Here is a 25,639-nt window from a genome sequence, read left to right on the forward strand (position 1 = left end):
GAACCTTTTGGCAAAAGTTGATCAACCAGGTAGCCTGATTGACAACTATGTGACCCAACTGAGCTTTTTGCTGTCACGCAAGGCTGCAGGTTTGGTCAGCCTCCAAGCACGCTTGGCACGGTTCCAGCACCGCCTCAAAGAGCAAGAGATCTTTAGCTGCAAGAAACCTTCCAGATAGTATGATCAGCAATGGCTCTGGCTTGCCCACTTTGCCTCTTTCTTTTCCCCATTTTGTACGAGGAATTAGAACTGTTGTTTGCAGATATCAGTGGGTCTGATTTTCGTTGTGGGGTCTTTGTGGAAACTGATACATTGTTGTATATTCATTACTGATATTATTTGCATTGAGGAAGGAAAGGATGTGTGAATGGTGAAGCCCTTGAAATGGCCTTTTCCCCATTTCTTTTGAGCGAAAACAAGGAACACCAACTGTCGTATATAAGTAACTTCCCCATTGTAACAGTGACAGTCAGCATTCTCTGAGACTGACCTTTTCTTATGATTTTTTTTCTGGACAAACTCCAAATGTTTAGAAGGGCACTCATTTGTCTCCAACATGAGGTATAAATCAGGTCGAAGCTCATGGGTTTTTTCGTGGTCCTAAGCTTCAATAGGTTTAGGGTCTTTTGGTTAGCGGTGGTCATGGAGGTCCTAAGCATCAATAGGTTTAGGTTGAATCTAATGAATTTGATGTTAGCTTGAAGATATACCAGCTAATTATTTAAAGATAAACAAGATCATCGTTACAAATTATGAAAATTGATAACTACTCAGGAATGATGATAGTGCGTTTAGAGGACTAAATAACAAAAAATATTTTGCCATTCTCATTTCCCTCTGTATTTTTTCTTTACCTGAATGCTTTTCTCATAATTATTTTAGTAAGTCACGATATGCAAACTAACTCACATATATATCTTCTATATACTATATTATCCAAGGACAATTTTCTCCACTTGAAACGAGTTTTTACAATGCATGTCGAAATCTCACATTATTCACCAAACGAGAGTATTGCAATTGCAATTCAACCTAAGCCAACTTGACTGGAGAACTGGGTAGGCTGATACTCAGCATTGTCCCCAAGGTCTTTGTATATAATACAATAAGATAAGAAAATACCACTACTACAGAATGGACTTGTTGTCCCGGGCGGCAACGGCCTTTAGTCCCGGTTACCGCGCCGGGACAACGATCCCGGGACTAAAGGTGGAACCTTCAGTCCCGGGTCATCGAGCCGGGACTAAAGAGGGACCTTTAGTCCCGGTTGGTGTAACCCCAACCGGGACTAAAGGTTCCTTTTCTTTTTCTTTTTTTTTTGTTTAATTTGTTTTCATTTCAGTTACACATATTTGTTTAATATATAATATATTTTTATGTACGTATTCTACGCTGCTAATATAAATACACGCACGCATATAATTACATCTAATTCTCATCTCGAGCATTATTATATTTGAATAAAGTATGAAATTATATATATTATAGATATATATGTATATATACAACACTTTCATAATCTTGTTCTCGAAAATAACGATATCAATAAATATTTAATTTACATCATTAGTTCCTTAGGATCAAAGTAGAACTCGCCGTTAGGATTTAGCACTTTTTCTAGAAGATATCCTGCTATTGACTCTTGAACTGCTTTCATATGGTCTTTTTGCATGACCATTCGTTTCAACCATTCAGTCTTGCATTTGAAATAAAAGGAAAAATATTAATACATATATATATATATATTCATTTAAAAATAAATAAAAATTGATATATACGTACTCTGAGGACATCTTCAGGAGTTCTTCTTATGTATGCAGTGATAAATTCACAAACGTAGTATCCACACAAGTTATTACCTGGTTCCTGCCGCAAACACCACTGTACGAGAAGAAGATTATTCTCATCATCTCACACGTAAATTGAAGTACGATATAGTAATTAAACACGTGGGGAAGTATATATAGTACAACTTACTGGTATTTCAACTACATTAAGTGGTGCCTTGCAATCCTTGCGGTGTTGCCGAATAAACTCTTTCCAAACCCTGTGCGACCAATAATGTACGATCGTTAATAAATTATGGCAAAGTCTATTCAATAATAGTTGTGCGCAAGAGATCGAAATTACCCCTGGATAATGTCTATCATATCTTGGTATACTGCTCGCTCTTTTCTCAATGAGTCCAAGATTACTAACTGACTTGAGTTTAACTCAATGACAATGAGTATCCAGTGAAACCTGCATTGGTTTATACACACACGTACATGCATATAAGTTGTATTGATATTACATAAAATGTGTAGACTACATTATTATTAACACTTACTCAAAGTTGTACGGGAAAAGTATTGTTGTCTTGTCGTGCTGCTTCACGAAGAACTTCATGATATTCGTCTGTGCTTCAGATACCCAGTGCTCCTTGACAATAATATCGGTTTTGAATACGATATAAGGATCAATGAAGCCAACACTGGTGTCTTGTATTCTTTGGAGCTCTGACATCTGGAATCTGTATATAAATATAAGTTACATGTGAGGATAATTATATACACGTACGCATGGAAGTGAGTTTATTAAATAAAAGTAAGAATCACTTACAAACAAAAGGAGCTAATGATTGATTTGTCCAGAGCGTCCAAGTGGAATAGTTGATGCAATTCTTCGAAACTAATATGTAAAATGTCATCTCCACGGAAGTAATGATGGTCTCTAAATCTGACAAAGATCCACTGCTCACCCCTGCCACACGCCTGCATATACCACTTGTTGAGCAAGTACATTTGCGTACCCAATTCATTCAGAGCCGCAGGGTTGTACAGACTTTTGCCAAATTTATAAGTCTTCCAGGTATCAACTTCCAGGTTCTGGATTGGAGCTTTGCCCGTCACTTGATCCAAGGTTAAACCAGTTTGTTCAAAAAAATCATTAAGGTCTTGAACCGACACTTCTCCAGAGTTGTCTGGTCGATAGACTTCTATGTTGGAACCATATTGATTATCAACAACAAGATTTTGCATTGGTTGCTTCTATTGTCCGAGCTATGGGACATCCTTCCCTGATGCTCTTTTCCTTTTCTTATGTGCATCATGTGACTTCACGAGGGAGCGGTCATAGTCTGATAGTGGCGGTGGCTTACGAATTTCAAGCATCTTTTTCTTGTGAGCTTCGACCTTCTGCCTCAGCTGATCTCGTGGTATGTAAAAGTACGACTTCTCCTTAAGCTTCGCTTGTCTCTGCTTTTGGATATCTATAAAAAAATCTTTCACTTTTTTGCCTTCTTCAGCTGCTATTTGCTCATCAGTCTTTTCAGGAAGTATTTCTTGAGAAATAACTCTTTTTTTTGGGTCTTCTTTGCCGCCGGGACCTTAGACGTCTTTGTAGTGCGTCGCTGTGGAGGTGGTGGGGGAGGTGTTGGAGACCGGCATGGAGGCAATGAGGCCGGTGTTGGAGTCCGGCGTGGAGGCGTTGGAGATCATTGTGGAGGCGGTGGGGCTGGTGTAGGAGTTGGAGATCATTGTGGAGGCGATGGGGCCGGTGTAGGAGTTGGAGATCGCCGTGGGGATGAAGTCGTCTCGCCCCCCGCGACGCTGTGATGAGATGGGGAATGAATGATTGGGCTAGGCTGGGGGAGACCCTGCTACAAAAACAAGTTGTGGGTCAATTATTTTTGAAGCCAATATAAAATTAATGGAAATAATATTTCATTCACTATCATTCGTACCTAGGGTGAGGTAGGGGAAGCGGTGGCGCCCCAGGAATGATGATGAAGCGTTTGCGCCATTGAATAAATGTCTTCTCTGCTTCACCTAGTGTCTTCTCCCCATCACCTCCTTCAATGTCAAGAGGAACATTGCTGTAACCTTTGAGCACTCTATCGACCGAGACGCTAGCATATCCAGGTTGAATAACTGACCCATGGATTCTTGGTGTCTTCGTTCGGTCTATTGGAGATACAACCCCGACAGCCACCATGATTGATGCATTATTACCATCTGGAATGTGTAGCTCACATGTTGTTAGAGGCTCGGTAATGTCATCAACAGGGAAGCGCAACCCAGCATCACCTTGACTAACTGGCAGCTCCATGGAAGCACAACTGCTTTTCATCTGACCAACGGGGCTAATGGTGACTCCCGGCGTCGATTGCATTTGACTCATTGCTAGCTGCACTTGCCTCTTGATCTCCTCCTGCATTCTTGCCTCAAGAGATTTTTCTCGTTCACGTGATTCAAGCAATGCTTGTCGTGACTCATTAACAAATTGCTCCAATACATGGATTCGGTCTGCCTCCTCATCCTTCTTTATTTGGCGGCTTCTGTAGGTATCCCTGTCTGCTGGGAATGCTTGTAGCCACGGAACCGCCCCATAGCCTCTTGTTCGACCACCGTGTTCGGGATTCTCTAGGGCATATGTCAATTCATCCTTTTCTCTGTTGGGCTTGAAAACACCACTATCAGCTTCTTCCCTAGCACGAGCTAGTCTCTGTGTTGCTCTCTCAATTTTTTCGTCGAAAATTAGCTTGCCAGTGTCTGGGTCTAGGCTTCCCCCATGAGCGTAGAACCAATTCTTCGCGCGTTGAGGCCAGTTCTTCTCTATTGTTTCAGGTATGATTCCCTTGGCAGTAATCTCTGCTTCTAGGTTCTGCCACTTGGGAATAGCACTCCTATAACCATCTGATCCCATGCGATGATGGTATTGCTTCTGTCGGGCATTCTGCTGATTCCTCATCACACGTTCCTCACTCTCTTGAGATGTCTTGTATTGTACGAAGTCATCCCAATGGGACTCCAACTTGACAAACGCCTTAGCATTGAAATTCGGCGTTTCATTCTTCAAGATAAACTTTCTATACAATGTCTTCTTCCAACTCTGGAACAATGTTGCCATCTTCTTCATTGTCCAATCCCTCACTAGCTCCTTCAAAGCATCATCTGCTTGTAATGTGAAATGCTGAGTGATATCTCTCCAAGCTAGGTTCTTGTCACGATCAGATACAAAACTAACATTAGGAGCGGATATCTTCTGCTTCCATTCACGAGCACTAACTAGGATCCTATCCCTTACAATGAACCCACATTTATTAACATATGTCTGAGCATGTGGTCCCAATGGTTTGCCGGTGTCGGTGTCGAATTCTGATATTATGAAACGGCCCTCTAATGGCTTTTTTGGCCCTCGGACTTTCCTACTCTTGCCGGTGGTTGATGTAGATCTAGAGACCGGCTACATGAGTAGAAACACAACGATTAACAACAAATATACGTACGCGTGCATCTATAAGAGATGATAGATAATCGAATATACCTCGCCAGTATTTTCTTGCGCGACAATTTATTGATCTTCAACCACCGGCATATTCAGGATATCATCATAATCAGCAAAGTACTGACTCGTGTCATCTACATCCACATTGGTGCCGGCGTTGATAATATTCGCCATTATGTCATCATTCAAGTTATCATCCGGAGCAGCCATTTGTATCTTCAAGATAACACATAGATAGAATTACTATAGCACATAACATAAGTACATGTGATAACACATATAGAATTACTAAATCCAATTAAATATAATAACACATAATATTTCATAAGGATAAACAATAATAAGGTATAGGCTTTGGAATCGAATAAAAAACACTTTCGATCCAAAAAACATGGAAATAAGTACATGTATATATACATATAGAATGATACAATTTTCTCTCTCTCTCTCTCAACACATAGAATAAGTGCATATGTATATATCTCTAGATATGCATGTGATAAAACATAGAATGTCTCTCTAGATACAATTTTCTCTCTCTCTCAACACATGGAAATAATTAAGTACATGTATATATACACATAGAAATAATTAAGTACATATATATGTATACATATAGAATCTCTAGATAGAATTAATTACTAAATCTAATTAAACCTAACATATATACATAGATAATATTTTACTAAATCAAAATTAAATCTAACACATATAGAGAGAGATAGAATAATAATTACTAAATATATCAAAAACTATAATATAAACTATCTAAAAAACTATCTAAATAAAGTACTAATTAAATTTTAATACATTTAAATCTAATTAACATATATCAAAAACTATCTAAAAACTAAGAATAAACTACTAATTAAATTTTAATACATTTAAATCTAACATATATATCAAACACTACCTAAAAAACTATCTAAAAACTATCTAAAACTGTATCTAAAAAACTATCTAAAACAGGCTTGCATGGCGGCTGGGCGTGCTGGCCGGCCACGGGGCCGAGCAGAGCCGCGCGAGCACGACGTACGGTGGAGACTCGACGGCCGCCGGGCGGGGCTCGACGACAACGGCGGCGCGGGCGCGGCAGAGACGACGATCGAGGCCGGGCGGGGTAGACGACGACGGCGGCGCGGGTGCGGCAGAGACGACGAGATCGATCGACGTTGTAGATCGAAAAGTAGAAGATGAACCGGTCGATATATATAGGCCGGGACCCTTTAGTCCCGGCCGGTAACACCAACCGGGACTAAAGATCCTTTAGTCCCGGCTGGTAAGCCGAACCGGGACTAAAGGTCCAACCCTTTAGTCCCGGCTCGTATTACCAGCCGGGACTAAAGGATCTTTAGTCCCGGTTGGTGTTACCAGCCGGAACTAAAGGTATTTTTGGGCGGGCAATTCCGCCCACCCTTTAGTCCCAGTTCCTGGCCTGGGCCGGGACAGAAGGCCTGAAATTTTTGCAGCCCGCCAAAGTGTTGTTTTTTCATTAAGGATTGTAGATCTTGATGAGCTGCTCAAATGAGACACTAAATGACCTCAGATGAAAAATCTCTGAATACCAAGTTTGATCATCTCAGCAAGATCTACAATTGTTACATAGCTCATTTTTCCATTTGAGAATTTTTTATCAAACAGTAGTCACAAATTCTTGATTCTCATATAGACTTTCTAAAACTATGTCACACACTTATGAAATTTGAACTACATTTTGTTCAAACTTTCTCAAATGAAAAAATGGCCTATATAAGGATTGTATATATTGATGAGCTAAACAAACTTGGTATTCACAACATTTCAATTGGAGACAATCTAGGGTTCCGAAAACTAGTTTGTAGGCGTCGAAATTTAAAAATCACAAATTTGAACCATCCAAACTATCTCAAATGGAAAGTTGACCAAAACAACAATTGTAGATCTTGATGATTTTAACAAACTTGGTACTCAAAACTTTTCAATTTGAAGTCATTTCGAGTTCAGAATACTAGAGTCAAAGTGTTGTTTTTTCATTTGACCAAATTTGACTTGGTCAAACTTGCTCAAATGAGACACTAAATAACCTCAGATGAAAAATCTCTGAATACCAAGTTTGATCATCTCAGCAAGATCTACAATTGTTACATAGCTCATTTTCCCATTTGAGAAAGTTTTATCAAACAGTAGTCACAAATTCTTGATTCTCATATAGACTTTCTAAAACTATGTCACACACTTGTGAAATTTGAACTACATTTTATTTAAACTTTCTCAAATGAAAAAATGGCCTATATAAGGATTGTATATCTTGATGAGCTGAACAAACTTGGTATTCACAACTTTTCAATTGGAGACAATCTAGGGTTCCGAAAACTAGTTTGTAGGCGTCGAAATTTAAAAATCACAAATTTGAACCGTCCAAACTATCTCAAATGGAAAGTTGACCAAAACAACAATTGTAGATCTTGATGATTTTAACAAACTTGGTACTCAAAACTTTTCAATTTGAAGTCATTTAGAGTTCAGAATACTAGAGTCAAAGTGTTGTTTTTTCATTTGACCAAATTTGACTTGGTCAAACTTGCTCAAATGAGACACTAAATGACCTCAGATGAAAAATCTCTGAATACCAAGTTTGATCATCTCAGCAAGATCTACAATTGTTACATAGCTCATTTTCCCATTTGAGAAAGTTTTATCAAACAGTAGTCACAAATTCTTGATTCTCGTATAGACTTTCTAAAACTATGTCACACACTTGTGAAATTTGAACTACATTTTGTTCAAACTTTCTCAAATGAAAAAATAGCCTATATAAGGATTGTATATCTTGATGAGCTGAACAAACTTGGTATTCACAACTTTTCAATTGGAGACAATCTAGGGTTCCGAAAACTAGTTTGTAGACGTCGAAATTTAAAAATCACAAATTTGAACCATCCAAACTATCTCAAATGAAAAGTTGACCAAAACAACAATTGTAGATCTTGATGATTTTAACAAACTTAGTACTCAAAACTTTTCAATTTGAAGTCATTTAGAGTTCAGAATACTAGAGTCAAAGTGTTGTTTTTTCATTTGACCAAATTTGACTTGGTCAAACTTGCTCAAATGAGACACTAAATGACCTCAGATGAAAAATCTCTGAATACCAAGTTTGATCATCTCAGCAAGATCTACAATTGTTACATAGCTTATTTTCTCATTTGAGAAAGTTTTATCAAACACTAGTCACAAATTCTTGATTCTCGTATAGACTTTCTAAAACTATGTCACACACTTGTGAAATTTGAACTACATTTTGTTCAAACTTTCTCAAATTAAAAAATGGCTTATATAAGGATTGTATATCTTGATGAGCTGAACAAACTTGGTATTCACAACTTTTCAATTGGAGACAATCTAGGGTTCCGAAAACTAGTTTGTAGGCGTCGAAATTTAAAAATCACAAATTTGAACCGTCCAAACTATCTCAAATGGAAAGTTGACCAAAACAACAATTGTAGATCTTGATTATTTTAACAAACTTGGTACTCAAAACTTTTCAATTTGAAGTCATTTAGAGTTCAGAATACTAGAGTCAAAGTGTTGTTTTTTCATTTGACCAAATTTGACTTGGTCAAACTTGCTCAAATGAGACACTAAATGACCTCAGATGAAAAATCTCTGAATACCAAGTTTGATCATCTCAGCAAGATCTACAATTGTTACATAGCTCATTTTCCCATTTGAGAAAGTTTTATCAAACAGTAGTCACAAATTCTTGATTCTCATATAGACTTTCTAAAACTATGTCACACACTTGTGAAATTTGAACTACATTTTATTCAAACTTTCTAAAATGAGAAAATGGCCTATATAAGGATTGTATATCTTGATGAGCTGAACAAACTTGGTATTCAAAACTTTTCAATTGGAGACAATCTAGGATTTGCATCGTTGTATCATGCGGGCACAACAGTGAATTTTTTCTTGACGTATGACCCTTGGTTATGATCTTGTCGTAACCATGGAGTGTCTTCATCATTTAACATGATGCTTGGATCTTTCTTCACTATGAAGGGTGGAATTCGGACATTTCTTTCATAATCTTCTGACATGTCTGACTTGTCTTCAATTCCCACTATATTTATTTTCCCAGAAAGAACTATGTGGCGCTTTGGCTCATTGATCATTGAGTTGATGTCTTTGTTTTTCTCTCTCTTTGATTTTGTAGACATGTCTTTCACATAGAACATCTGACTCACATCGGCAGTAAGGACGAATGGTTCGTCTTTGTACCCAATATTGTTGAGGTCCACTGTTGTCATTCCATACTCTTTGTCGACTGTTACCCCTCCTTCGATCAGCTTCACCCATTGGCACCGGAACAAAGAGACTTTAAAATTAGGTGCGTAGTCTAGTTCCCATATATCTTCTATGCGGCCATAATATGTTTGTATATTCCCATTTGGATCTGTGCCATCTATGCGAACACCACTATTTTGATTGGTGCTCCTTTTATCTTGGGCAACTGTGTAAAATGTATTCCCATTTATCTCATACCCTTGGTACGTGAGGATATTCCATGATGGTTGCCTAGCCAACAAATACATTTGCTCATCAATATTGTCATCGCCTTGACATTCTTTTTGCAACCAACCACTGAAACTTTCCATGTGCTGATGCCTAATCCAAGCTTCAGTCTTCCCTGGAAACTTGGATTGTAAGAACTCCTTATGTATCTCGATGTACGGATGCACCAATGACGAGTTTTGAAGAACTATGTAGTGTGCTTTATTGAAATAATCATCTTCCATGCCAATATATGTTTTCTTTCCTAAAGTTCCTTTACCACTGAGTCTCTCCTCGTGTCGCGATTCGGGAACGCCAATCGGGGCAAGGTCAGGAATAAAGTCAACACAGAACTCAATGACATCCTCTGTTCCATAGCCCTGGGCGATGCTTCCTTCAGGCTTAGAACGGACTTTCACATATTTCTTCAAGACTCCCATAAACCTCTTCTTTATGAGGTGGGCAATTCATTTGGCTTTGGAAGCATCTTCTTTATGAGGTTCAATAAATTCCTAAATGCCTTGTCGGATATACCATTCTTTGCCTTCCACTGTAGCAATTCCAGTGTTGTACCCAGTTTTTTTTGCCCCTCTTCGGCCGTCGGGTATAGCAACTTCCTATGATCCTCAAGCATGCGCTCGAACTTAACTTTCTCTTTTTCACTTTCGCATTCTTGTTGTGCATCACGAATGGCATCGCCAAGAGCATCACCGAGATCATCTTCTGCCGCTACCTCTTCTTCATCTCTCCCCATTGTAGTATCATCAAAGGCAGCATACTGAGCAATAATGTCATCAATGTCTAAATCTTCTCCTTCACCTTCTTCCATCATGACCCTGCTTTCTCCATGCTTAGTCCAACATATATAGTTTGACATGAAACCTGACTTAAGCAAATGTGAATGAAGACTCATTGAGCTTGAATATTCCTTTAAATTCTTACATATGGCACATGGACAGCACATGAAACCATCACGCTTATTTGCCTCGGCCACACCTAAGAAATAGTGCACGCCCTCAATAAAGTCTTAGGAGCGGCGATCGGTTGTACATCCAATGGCGTGACATAATCTGCATTACACGACAAATTATGAAAACCTTGAACATAATTAAGTATTTTATTACACAACATAGATGACATACACATGGTTGATTAATTAACTAAGCCTGGCTACAACGTAAGCAATCCCAATTATTACTAAACAAACTAAAACTACAATGCACTTTAGTAACATAATTATTTCGTGATCGTACGTAACTAAAACAGATAAATCATTCTTCTGTTGAATATCAATAAGCTTCTCCTGCTGGCTCACTGCCTCATCATCAGCAGCCGCTACCTCAAGCGCACCCAAATTCTGCACGTATGTAGCATAATCTTCCTCCCAGTACCAACCATCGCATCCATTGCCCTCCCACTGAAATTAAAGCCAAAAAATATTTAGTCAAAAATATTCAAGAAAAGCAGGTCAATTAGCCATAATTATAAAATGCGTAAAAAACTCACATCGTGATCCGGGCACTTGTAGAAAACACGACCCGTGTTGGGTCCCTGTCTCTTGACTCGGTACTAAATCACAATCTTCTGCTTACACTTGCCGCAGATAATGAGAGGGAGTTCTGGCCTCAGTCGTTTCGCAACCGAACGAGAGGCCGAGGATCCGGTACCAGTTGTCATCTACTTTCTATACTTATTTTTGCAAACTAGTGTAAATTTCATATTTTCTAAAATGATATATTTAAACAAAACTAGTACGGATTTCACATGTTTCAATAAATAACCATCCGTACTAGTTGACCTTGCTTACGTGATCATCTCGGCCAGCATTTCTCCACCGGACGGCACCGTACTTGGCCAAGGAAGAGCTCCGATTCTACGAGAAAGGGAACACGGTCTTCCACGACCGTTGCCGCTCTCCCTCGTAGAATCAAAGCTCCTCCTTGACGTCCGTTACCGCTCGGCAGAGAACATGTTGGCCGAGCTGAACACGGTCCGCAAGTTCAACTAGTACGGATTTTCTATAATTTTCTAACTATTTACTAAGTTTTTCATTTCATGGAAAATTTAATTCTAAAAAATAAAAGGCATGATTTCTAAGTAGTTCATTTCATGGAAAAAATAATTCTAAGTGACCCGCTCGATATCGGCGAGCTCGCGGGCGTTTAGGTTGCCGAGGATAGTAACATTTGTAGATGACATTTGTAGGTCTGAAGTTATCAAATATCCATCAAATTATAGCTCAAAAACATGTTTCAATAAATAACCATCCGTACTAGTTGACCTTGCTTACGTGATCATCTCGGCGAGCATTTCTCCACCGGACGGCACCGTACTTGGCCAAGGAAGAGCTCCGATTCTACGAGAAAGGGAACACGGTCTTCCACGACCGTTGCCGCTCTCCCTCGTAGAATCAAAGCTCCTCCTTGACGTCCATTACCGCTCGGCAGAGAACATGCTCACCGAGCTGAACACGGTCCGCAAGTTCAACTAGTACAGATTTTCTACAATTTTCTAACTATTTTCTAAGTTTTTCATTTCATGGAAAATTTAATTCTAAAAAATAAAAGGCATGATTTCTAAGTATTTTATTTCATGGAAAAAATAATTCTAAGTGACCTGCTCGATATCGGCGAGCTCGCGGGCGTTTAGGTTGCCGAGGATAGTAACATTTGTAGATGACATTTGTAGGTCTGAAGTTATCAAATATCCATCAAATTATAGCTCAAAAACATGTTTCAATAAATAACCATCCGTACTAGTTGACCTTGCTTACGTGATCATCTCCGCGAGCATTTCTCCACCGGACGGCACCGTACTTGGCCAAGGAAGAGCTCCGATTCTACGAGAAAGGGAACACGGTCTTCCACGACCGTTGCCGCTCTCCCTCGTAGAATCAAAGCTCCTCCTTGACGTCCGTTACCGCTCGGCAGAGAACATGCTTGCTGAGCTGAACACGGTCCGCAAGTTCAACTAGTACGGATTTTCTACAATTTTCTAACAATTTTCTAAGTTTTTCATTTCATGGAAAAATTAATTCTAAGATCACGTAAGCCACCGGGGACGAGGATGGCGCGTGCTCCAGCGAGGACGAGCGAGGCGTGATTTTGATGAACTAATTTAACTTTTGTTTATCCAAACATATATGCAAATCATCATGTGATTTTGAGCTAAAAATGACATATAAAATCATAATAAAGTCCAACATATAAAGTTACACATGCATCTACATCGCAAAATGAGATAAGCTACTGATAAAACATAAGAGGATTAAGTTTGTTACCTCCAAAATCGAAGAGCAACACCAATGGAGGGGGAGAGAGCAAGAACAACAGCAAGCTGAAGAACAGAGGCAGTGAGTTTGAATGGAATGGCTCGGGCTCAGGGAGGAAGAAATGAGCTGGATTATAGGCCGGGATAATTAGTCCCGGTTAGGGGGCCAAACCGGGACTAAAGATTAATCTTTATTCCCGGGGCATAACCCAAACCGGTACTAAAAGCTTTAGTCCCGGCTGGTATTACCAACCGGGACTAAAGGTAAACCTTTAGTCCCGGTTGGTATTACCAGCCGGGACTAAAGATCCCTGCCCGGCGGATGACCGTTGGGCAGGGACCTTTAGTCCCGGTTGGTATTACCAACCGGGACTAAAGGGTCCTTTAGTCCCGGGGGCAAAAAATGCCGAGGCTAATGCCAAATTGGGACATCGTTTTAAAGTCTGTTCTCTAGTAGTGTACATTGCTCACTATCCAATTATGTTTTTTGAATAAAGAAGAAGAGAGATGGGGAGGGAAATGTCTCACCCACTAGCAACGTGCATATTTATTACAAATAAGGAAGTCCTCAATGACTTGAAAACACTAGTCTCAGATATATAGATCTCAGGGAGATCTAACGATGGATGGTGTACACATAACTGGATGGGTGCATAAAAAATCAGTTCCATTTAACTGAATATGTGTCTAGAGGCCAAGCAAAATATTTAACTCAATCTATCATCGTAGGCCAAGCAAGCATTTCCATGTCAACTCATCGGCTGATCAGACACTCGGTTGGCTGTCACCACAGCTGCTGCTGACATTACTAGGTGGACGTTCTGAGGAGGTGTCGCTCCCCACTTGTCCGTCGTTTGTATCCAACGGCTCCAGCACATAAATTGCACCATCGCTCATGCCCACTGCAATCTGGTTAGGCTTCCAAGGACGTGTTGCGATGACCGTGGGATAGACAGTTTCACCAACGCTGGAAACCAGAGAAGCAACGAAAACAAGACGTTTGTTACCAGAATTGAAAGTACCACTCAAACAAAAAAACAGAAACTACTTGAAACTCCACATACCAGGATATTGAAGATGGTACGTAGGCAGAGGGTGCTATCCAGCACTGTAGCGTAAGAGATTCTGCCTCGAATATTCCAATTGCACCATCACGAAATCCAGCATAGACCAACAAACAACCAAGTGAGTATACCGCACTTGAAATTGGAGCAGGGAGTGCATCTCTTGGGTACCACTGCATTATCAAGTTATGGAAGGTCAAATATCAATGTGTAATGTGCTTATTACAATGCATCGATACGATTAGGAGCATTCGACAAGCATGATGTAAATCATGTAATATGTTAGTACTCCAACTCAATAGACAAGACAACATATGATTACTAAGAGATGCAAATATATTGTTATGAAAATGTTGTGAATGACTTACCGAGCACAAGCATTCCAATTGCCAATCATAGATCGCCAACTGACTCTCATGAACTACTAAAAGATGCGTTGCATCATAGTGAAACTGCACCATTGTATCACCAACTAAAGCACCGGAACCATTAGATGGATGTTTGATGTATCTTGATTTCTTCTTCTCCCAACCATCAATGCTCCAAACACATAGCTGCAAATTTCATTTCATTGCAAAAAACAAGAAACGAATGATTCGGAAAGAAACAATACTGTATTTTTAGATATTATACCTTTTAGAAAGTGGAGTGTATTTATAGATCTTTATATATTTTAGAAAATGGACTAATGGATGGTATGAAATGCGACTAACATAATGTCGGGGGAGCATACCCCGGTTACCCCACAACGCGGCTTACGCCGGAGGAAAGCGCACTTCAGGTGGCCCAGTAGGCCACGGCCCATCATCCGCGTAGCGCCTCGACCACTCGCTCCCCCCGACCACGCAGTCGGGTCAGGATACGAGGCACGACCTCAACCACCCCGGGCCTCGGCTAACCGTCAATGGATAAGACCGGGGGAGGTTGGCGCATTCAATGCGCCTGCCGCAACGAGACGTGCACGCACCGCACACCCACTCAGACCAAAAGGACGACGACCACCCAACGGACCATGGGGCCTTAGGATGCATCGACCACCCTTCGGACCACAGGGTCTTGGAGTGAGCCATCACCCCTCGGACCGCTCCCCCACCAATTCAAAAGGCCACTCCCTGCCCAGGTGATGTCAGGATATGGCACAGGACCACTCAAACACGACTCGACAGGCAGGTGTACATCCACGCTCGCCACAGAGCATGCGTCTCACATCCAGGGACTTGACTCCTCGAAACCGGATAAAACAAGTTGACCCCCGACCACCTACGTGTGGTCGGGGACGACGCCTCGCCGCCCCCTTCATGATCAGGAGGGTGGCCGGTCAGCAGAGGACGGCAGGCATAGACTCAAACTAGCGCACAACGCCCACCGGGGGAAGTAGGCGCAAGGACGAAGGCCACGACTCGCACTATTGCGCCCACATCCCATAGGACTACAAGAGGACAGCCACGACCCGCACTGTGCCGCTATGGTGCACCATACCTCGACGTGGAGAACAGGAACCCGTGACGACATCCGAGCATGCAACATAAGCTGGGACAAGACGCAGAGGGCCCACGGACCAGGCTCGCCAACCGTCGCCCTCCCCTCGGGCTCTCGACCACTCGAGTCAGGGGAACCCTTTTCTTTCAATTGTCACTCGGCCCCCGAAAGCATATAAGGGGAACCGGGCCTTCATTCTAGCGGACGGAAAAAAGGAAACACTCTCTCTAGGCTCCGAAGGGATCTCTCTCTCTCTCTCTCTCTCTCTCTCTCTCTCTCTCTCTCTCTCTCTCTCTCTCTCTCTCTCTCTCTCTCTCTCTCTCGTCCTCTCCCTTCTAAACCCACACTTACGAGCACCCCCATTGTAAGCCAACTGAGCACTTGAACCGAGAAACACGAACTCGAACCCCTCTGAGACTGGACGTAGGGCTCCGGCTTGAACCAGTATAATCTCCACATGTCTTGAGTGCTACCATCGATTCCTAGAGCTGCGCGGCACTAAATTTATTGGTCGGTTCACAAAACACCGACACATAACATTTGACTGTATTTAATTCAGCATCCCTTAAATTTATAAGCAAAAACAAAATCGCTAGTCCTAATTTTGATATATATTAGAATTCACACCTGAGCATCAGCACCTGAAGATACAAGCACCTCCATTGATTGCGAAAATGCTAGTCCAGTTATCTTTTTGTGATGACCCGTGAGCACAGTTGTAACCTGTGCAATTCGATTAAGATAAGTTGATATTTTGGCACGTTGATGTTAAATATAAACTAAACGGTAATTAGTACACTAAGCATAATATTTCACATAGGAAGAATCCATTATCATTAAAAATTCTCAGATTTTTAAATGTCGAGCTAACAACATATGTATGGGTTATGATGGTTTTTTGGGTCATATACCACAAGGTACTTACTACTCTTCATATTGTTGACGGGAGCTACCACAAAGTTGCTATGTAATATGTATACCTTGTGGTAGTATCTGCTCAAAGTGCGCAAAAGGTACATAATTTGTTATGTCAAAAAGAACATATATAAAACAACATCTACAATCTTATGATATCCTAATACATAAGTAAAATATGAGGGGATATATAGTCTAAAACGAGAGCATATTATTTTACAATGGGTACACTAATGCATTTCTGGTGAGAACTATATATAATAAGTTTTGCCAATCCTATGAGATTCATGCAAACAGGGGATGACATATTCATGTTCAATACTCATCTGTACGGACACTGTAGATTTGAACTGAAGAGTCCTCCCTTCCAATAGCTATGATGTTATTGTCTGGCGGGTAGAATGCAAGGAAAGTTGCAGCCGGTGGAGGTGCCATGAAAGTAGTCATGACCTATATATGAGAGATTGCACAAGATCAGTGAAGCCAAAGAAAGGTCATGGTGCAACTACGAAATAAAAATTATTTTACAGAAGTTGTCATGCTTGATTTGTAAGAAATCAATCATGGAATTAACTACTTATTGTTATAGACAACTGAAGAAGACATACCTTGAATGTCATCATGTTGAACAATGAGACTTTGCCACCAGAAGCAGAAATTAGATAGCTGCCATTTTTGGATAGTGCAGTGCAGGCTGTTGCTTCTTTAGGGTCATTGCCATCAATGGTGTCGTTTGTCATTGGAATGCCATTTTGTGGTTGCCATAGTACAGGTGGAACAGATTTGGACGACTAACGAAAAGTAATGATGGATGGTTTTTAAAAACAACCAAACAGAACTACAGTGTTGAAATCTTAAGCTAGTGGTCCAATCTAACCTTGCCACGTGGATTCTTGTCCGTGTGCTCCCATTTCCACAGCTTATGAACAGCATTGGAGCTGAGAGCCAAAAGTGCCACCCCACTATGTGTGTACAACAAGCGCATAACCTACGAAGAAAACAAATAAAACACAATGCTTATCAGAATTATATACTGTTCTGAATATGAATATAACAGTCTTAAATTCTATCGAATTGTTCGGTGTGTGCTATGTCATGAAAATCATAAGCACACGAACAGATACTGATGTGTGATATTCCTTTCATTAATTTAAATGGAAGATGTACATGCAAACATTGCTGAACATACTTTGCTTGAAGATGCGGTCGGATCTGGCATACGCAGTATTTGAATATGTCCTGAGCCAACGATGTCGTCCGCCAACTTCCAAGCCTTGGTTACTAACTCAGGGGCTTTGCTCATTTCCATACATGCCTACCATTTGTTCGATATGGTTAGCAAATAAATACAAATATATTGAACTGCGAGGAAAAGAAAAAAAAGCACGTGCACACTCGACTGCCACTCATGAATTCCCTGTCATCATCATAGAAACACAACATACACATTCCAACCAAAACAAAGATACAAGCTTTCTTTCAAAAAACAAAGACAATATTCCCTTTTCGAGGATGAGTCGGCTCCCCTAGGGTTGGCGACCCCTAGCGGCCGTGACCCACCCCCCGCCGCCACTGCCGCCGGCTGCCATCCCTGCACCGGCGGCCCCCTCCCCTGCCTGTCCCCCCCCCCCTCCCCTACTCCCTCCTCGAGCCCCACAAGTCCAGCCAGCGACGCAGGCCCGCGCCCCCAACCCGCCGCTGCCGCCGCCAGTGGTCCCCTCCCCTCCCCTTCCGACGAATCCGGCCCCACTAGGCGGATTTGCTGCTAGTTGCGGGCGTGGCCGCCGTCTCCGCCCGCGGGGCCCGTGCTGCCGCCGCAGGGGATGGCTTCCCCACCTCCCTGCATCCGCGCACCCCTCCTCCCCTCTCCTGTGCGCGGGCGCGCGTGAGCACGCGGCACGGCCACCGACGCCGCCCGCGTCGGGCCCCTCCGCCGGCGTCCCACTGCACGGCCAACCCCAACCTCGTCGCGCCTACGCCCCGTCATCGCCACCGTGGGCCGCCTCCCGGTGATGGCAGGCGCCACCGATGGGAGCCTCCTTGGTCATCGCCACCAACGCGGGAGCCAACGACGCCGCACCCTCCCACCGCAGCCACCTCCGGCGCTGGAGCGCCTCTGTGAACTCCCTCCCCGTCCACGCCACCGAGGGCGCCGGGCCTCTGCGCCACGGCCACCACCTCCATATGTAGCTCCATTGAGGCCGACCCGCGGGATCCGGCTCTAGAGCACCTCCGCAGATTCCCTCTGCGTCCCCGCCGCCGTCGACGCTAGGCTCCACGCTCTCATCGGCCGCGGCTCCGTTCTACCCATCTTCGGGAGGGCACATGAAGCGCCGTCGATGGGCTGATGACAGTGGCGACGAGTCCGACGACGACCACCCACAACCTACCTAGAGGCCGCTCGTCGCCTTGCGAAGCCAGCCGCAGCGTCCCCCGCGCACGCCCAGACTCGTTCAGTCATGGTTCAAGGGCATGGCGGAGCGAACGCTAGACAGGGACCTGTGCGATGGCTGAGGAAGCGCAGCCGGCCGTGTCCCCAGCTAGTGCACGGCTTGCCTGCTCAGCCAGTGGATGGTCAGGTCCCTGACCGCCAATGCCTCGGCGCCCGCAGACGGGTCTCTGCCCCCAACGCCGACGGGTGGCGGGAGATCCTACCCCGACAGGAAGTGGGACCTACGGCTGCCTTAGCTGAGCCTCGCCGTGGATCGGCTCAGAAGATCCCAGCATAGCTCCGCGACAGATGTTTCAACTACCTCTCGTACTCGCACCGAGTAGCGACCTGCCGATTGCCACGCCGTTGCCTGCGCTACCACAGATTCCGCAACCTTGTGAGGGACTGCAAGCGATCCAAGTTGGCGCCGAAGGGTGGTGGCCTGCCTCGCCGCTCAGCTCGTGTCAACAACACACCGGCCTCCCAGCACGCACCCCTCGGCAGTCCACCGACCTCGGATGGGACCGCGCAGGGAGTCGTGGGGGTGTGCCGATAGCAACCGTCGATGCCAGAAACGACACCAGCGGCGCAGGGGTGTCCCGGCGACGGACATCAGCATGGGCGCACCTGCCGACTACGCCACTGCTTCGACTGCCGCACGCGGCTTCCTCGAGCCAGATCCGCTCGCGGAGGCGCTGTGCGAGGGCGTAGGGCCTCCCGTTTGGCTCGTCTCGATCGACCCGATGCTGGACGAGCTTGCCGCCTCGCTCGTCGCGAGCCGACCAGCGGTCACACTAGCGCGTGGGTGCCTGCATGCTGCGGCAACCGTCTCTCAGGAGGTTCAAGCTTCGGTGGTGGACACCAGTTCTCTGGCGATGGGTCCCCAGTGCACGATGGACCTGCCTACGTCCTCGCCTGTGCAGGGCATGCCTCCACAGATGGAGCAGCCCGTTGTCGTGGGTGCTATGACACCAGGGAACGACAGTGGGGTCCTGCACACCTGGGTTCGAGCCGGCCAAGCACATGGCGGGTACTTCTACGTCGACGCTAGACGGCCATTCGTACGGCCAAGCCACACCGACCCTTCTACGCCGACGAAGGATGGCCAGCCGGATATCCAAGCCACACCCAACCCCAGCGATGCGATGCCCACGACGCGCAAGGAAGGCGGCAACCAAAAGGCCCCTGCCAATCAGGAGTAGACGGATTGCCGCTCAGTCGCTGGCGCACATACCGACCTCCAAGCGGGGCGAGGTACTCCTCATGCAGAGGATGGGCATCGTGCCGTCGGCAGCTACAGTTCATCTGTGTCCAAGGGAACATACGACGGCATATTCGCAGGGAACTTGACGCCGAGCCAAGTGGCGGCTCTAGACGAACTATTCCCAGCGACCAACAACAGGACTGGTAGAAGAACGTTCTCTCGGATGGCGGAGTTGGGTCGTGCAACCAGCAGCGGAGACATCCAGCTCCTTAGGTCGCTAAGGTGCTCTTAGTTCGGTTGTTTACCATTTATGTAATATCGAGGTTTGTAACTGTCGGCTAGGAAGGTCTAGTCATAGCTGTAAGACCACCTAGCGCGCTCATCAGAAGCGTGTCATTTGTACGGTTAAACTCTTATTATTAATTACAATGATACGCAAATCTTTTGCGTATTCGGAAAAAAAAACTGAGTGCTTTTCCTTGCATTTCTAATTACGTTCCTTCAGTAGTTAGACACCACAATTCATAATGTTATGAATGAATCTGCCTTGAGCCACGCAAACACGGCCAACCGGTTGGCAGACTATGGCATTTGTGAGACAACACGGCCAACTTGGTGACATGCATGCATGGCCACTGCAATCCTAAGTGTTTGGATCGGAATCTGAGCTAGGCAGCAGATCCAGCCGCTGGTGTTCAGAATCTGAGCCAAAAGCAAACAGGCCCTACATGCATGCAAGCGATAACAAGGCAATCGGGATATTTTTATGTTAACTATCACGGCCCACCCACCCTTACTTAACACGGAGCAACCATTTATTTAGATAATCTATGTTGCCCGGAATAGTGTGTAGGAGAACCCGATTGAGCTAGGACTAATAATAATTCAAAGGAGAGGAGCTAGCTAGATTTAGTCCTGTACCACTTGAACCCCGTAGGTACTGTATGTATGAGATAAACATTTTATTGTGACCATTATAAAGATAGAAAGACAGGATAGATAGGAAGTAATAGTAAATCAAAGCCAGTAGCATTTGAATTTTGAAAGCAAGTTCAAATGTGCATGCATGATCAGTTCATCATACCTCTTGGTACCATGAGATCATATATTCTTCCCCTACCCTGTTGGTTAGAAGGGTGGGATGTTTTGGATGGACTGCGGCCGCGTGCTCCAACGCAGCCTCCGCTTCCTTCACATCCCTAATAATGGCACCTTCACACTTCACGTGGGCTTTGACTCGCTGGAGCGAACATGTTCCGAGGTTCTGGAAGCCAAGCAGCTTGTCAAAACGAAGATGCAGGTTCTCGTCTTTTAGGGACCGCACATGGACAACAAACTGAAGGGATTCAAGACTTGGCATGATAGTATTATTAGATGGTACCCTGCTGCTGTTGCACTCGCTGCCGCGCAGATCAAACCAGATAGATGGACCGAGTATCTTTAAGAATCTCAACTTGCGAAAGTAGACAATACCTTTATCTGTACGAATCTTTATGCTAACTACTGACTTGGTGTCACCGGAAGTCAGTACGAGGCAACTGAGCTCTGGCAACTTGGCAAGGGTCTCCATGTCCTGGTCTTTCACAACTACCACTTGCACATCCAGATAGGAGAGGTTTGGAGCAAGCGACGAGTTAATCCACGCCGGCAGTCCAGAGAACACGAAGAAGTCCACATCCAGGAAACGGAGATGCCGACAGGAGAGCGATCCTGCCTCGCTCACCCTGTCCTTACCTCGAGAATAGTTTACAATTTGAAGTTCCTGGATATTGTGCAGATGGCCCAGGGACTCCAGCAAAGCACTCTCGATGCTCTCACTCCAAACATTAATTTTAATCTCGAGCACCCTCAGTTCCTTCAGCAGGCCCAGCTCCTCCACAAACTGCATTATTATAGCATCTTCACCTCCACACGTTATACGTAGCTCTTGCAGTGACGTGAGCTTACCGATCAAACCTGCCGGCGCTCTTGTTACCCATCGATCAGCTCGTAGGCAAACAAGTTGCGTCAGAAGTCCCACCTCCTCCGGCAGCTCCTTTATTCTGCTGTTCCCTAAATCCAGTGTTTGCAGAAACCTCAGATATCTTACCTCCCTAGGCAGCTCATAGATATTGGCACTATCTAGTCTGAGGTACCTCAAGTAAAGTAAACTCCCAAGATGATTCCACGACACATCTTTGATGCAGTCTTTGTTGAAAACAGAACATCCTACCATTTCTACTACACGTAAAGATGGGAGGCGTGGGCATAATGCACAAAAATCACACTCACTGGCAAAAATGGATCTCACTTTCTCCACAGCGATGTTAGCCAGCTGGCCAACGTTGTGCTCTTCAACACACTGTAGGGCTAACCTGCGAGAAATGCTCCCCTGAAGTTTCTGTCGCTCACCACCATTCAATACAGTGACAAAATTTTCTTCACTCGATAATTGATGTATCAAATCAAGAACCATATCATGAACTGAGCATGCATCAACGTACCCTTCATATTGTGTCTCCTGTGCCTGGATCATGTTTCTATTTATCAATTCATTAAAGTACCTCTCCCCAAGCTCAAATAATCCTACCCCTGCTGCTGCTGCTGCTTGTTCCTCAGAGATGAAACCTTCAGCGATCCACATCCATATCAATCTATTTTTCCGTATGATACGATCTTCCGGAAATACGCTTAGATACAACAAGCAAGCCTTTAGATGTGAAGGCAGATCATAGTAGCTAAAAGACAATATCCTTCTGGTATTATCTACGTCATCATTGCCTTTATGCCCAAAACCAATTGAGTTGTAGACCTCAGACCAGTCCTCTCCTGGTTTACTGGCCAACAAACTGGCTATTGTAATGATAGCAAGTGGCACGCCGCCACATTTCTTCAAAATCTTTTCACATTCGTCAGCCAAAGGACTATCGAAGTACTTCCCTTCACCATCAACTATTCTTGCATACAGTAACTTTTTCGAGTTATCATGAGAAAGCGGCTGTATTTTATAAGCTTGACCAGCATATGTGGCAACTTCATAAATACGAGTAGTGATCACAAGTCTACTTCCGCAATTAATTTCTTGCAGAGCACATATGATTAATTTCCATGACTCCTTGTCCCATATATCATCAATGACAATGAAACACCTACACATTTACATGACAGCGTAATTGCCTTCATGAGTTGGTAATTAAAATGAGAAAGCATATAAAGAACAGAGCAGTTGGCATTATCGACCATAAAAAAGAACAGGTGGTTGTAGATTTGTATTTCATACAACTAGTTATGCTTACTGCTGAAAATACAAATTTACTTCTTTATGACTCTTTTAAATCAATTGTGTATGGATCCAAGATTACTGTAGTAATTTATAGACTTGAAGTGGAACATGCTAGCTCCTTCCAGCCTTAATGTAATATATAAAATAAATAAGATATAAGGAAAGAATTGTACGGCTACGTACTTACTGAAATATAATTAAGTCTCTATATATGCATGTATGCAGTGACCAGCATTGTGTTGAGTGATTAAACTCGTACCTCTTTTCCTGGACGAATTCCTTGAGTTCGTCCATGAGTTGCTTTTCATCCAACATGGTCATATTCAAATTCATGAACTTCTCCTTATCAAGGCCAACAAGAATGTCTCTAAGGACTTTCTTGATGTCAGGGTTTCGACCCACTGGAATAAAAGCCCCCCACTTGAACCGCGGTTTAAGCTGGTCATAGACAGCTTTTGCAAGAGTAGTCTTGCCCAGTCCTCCAAATCCAACAACAGAGACTATCTTCATCTTCTTAGGACCAGACGCATCACCGCCGTCATCCCCTAGGGACAGCATATCTATGAGCTCATCCTTTGGTCCCTCAATGCCAACAAGCTCTGTTGGACTCTTGTACAGATTCAAGATGCGAGGGTCGATGGTCGTTGCTGGCTTGGTGACAACGCTGTCGGGTGTTTTGTACCGGTCACGCCTTGCTGCCAACTCCGCAAGCTTTTTGTAGATTTCTTGGATCTGGCTAGAGATGTTGCGGCGAGCCTTGATCTTCTTGAACAGGCTGCTCACCTTTTTCCTGAGGCGGCGGAGCTTGTGTGTCTCAGTAGCAGGCTTAGGGGCATCGACGTGCACCAGAAATGCGTCGATGATGTCCTCCATGTCGTAGGACGCCTCCCTGACATCACGCGCCCAGAGCCTGACCGGCGCGTTGAGCTGGTGCTGGTCCGGTGGCATGTCGCTGATCTCGCGGAGGACGGCGTGCGCAGCCTCGAGCTCCCGTGAGAGAATCTGGACCTTCTTCTTCACGCCCTTCTGCAGGCCGTACTCCTCCTTGAGCAGCTCGCACAGCTTGGGGAGCAGGCTCCCCATCGCCCTCACCGCCAGCTCCATGCTTGCAATATCGATTGGTGGCTCCTGCACGCAGCAGCTTGCATTAAAAAGACTAGTAGTAAGCGGGGCTGATTTTTGTGTTGAAATTGAAAGCAAGGTAAAGGTGGGCTCACCTAGATTCACCGCCTGTTCTTGGTCTGAGCCCTGTAGCTGTAGCAGGAGAAAGCCAGACTGGTCGAGGAAGCCGCGCAGCAGCTGGATCTTCAGTTCACGCCCCTCGCAATGGTGGCTCCAAATGAAAAGAGAAATGTATAGAACTACTGTTCCATGTTCTTGAGATTGGAGCAAGCTGAAAATCCCGCGGGCCAAGACAATTTAAAATAGTAACCAGAGACAGAGAGAGAGAGCAGACAGACAGCTTTTCCAGTTGACGACAAGAGAAAAGGTGAGCTTTTCATTTTTCAATTGTTTGATTAACGTGTGCGTGTGTGTCACGCAGAGCTAGGAAGTTGCACAGAAAAACAGCTCTGCTGCTTCGTGTTTGATGTGTCGGTAGTAAACTACTCTGGCCCGGCTCGCGATAGATGTCGTATTTTTTCTCGGGCTGCAGGTGACCACATTTTTTTTTTCCGCCGGTTTAATTTAGATATACAAACCAGCTCATCAGCTCATCAGTACCGCCGTCCAAACCAGATGCAGTTGTGAGGCGGCAACAACGCAAGCGGCATCGTTTGTATAATTAGGACAAAAAGGTTCATTCCCCCTAAAGGCTCCTTTGGATACCACGCCCTCATCCACGGGTGGGGAGAGCCCCATGTATCTGCTCCCCCTCCGAGCACAGGTGCCCGTTTGGAAGCAATCATGGACCCTGTTTGGCTTGCAGAATTGTGGTTCAAACTCGCTGAAAACACTGTTCTGGCTGAATTATTATGAGAGAAAAATATTGTTCTGGCTGAAAAAATAAGCTGAATAGTACCGTTTTCTGAGTAAGCCGAACGGGGCCCATGTGGCGGAATAACCCTGGTCGATTCCTCCCCATCCCTGTCCATCTACGGGGAAATAAAACAAACGACTCCTGTCCCGTGACAATTTCTCCACGTAGCTCGCTTCTGTTTCTTTGTCGTTGCGGCTTCGTCCCCATCTGCTCGGCGGCCGCCCGCCGCCTGATC

General features: G+C 44.2%; 1 pseudogene; it reads right to left on the minus strand.

Moving 5' to 3' along the window:
* Positions 1-13,542: 13,542 nt before the first annotated feature.
* On the minus strand, positions 13,543-24,823 carry LOC136515025 (disease resistance protein PIK6-NP-like; annotated as a pseudogene).
* Positions 24,824-25,639: the final 816 nt, after the last annotated feature.

This window comes from Miscanthus floridulus, chromosome 17, assembly GCF_019320115.1.
Source record: "Miscanthus floridulus cultivar M001 chromosome 17, ASM1932011v1, whole genome shotgun sequence".
Taxonomy (NCBI): Eukaryota; Viridiplantae; Streptophyta; class Magnoliopsida; order Poales; family Poaceae; genus Miscanthus; species Miscanthus floridulus.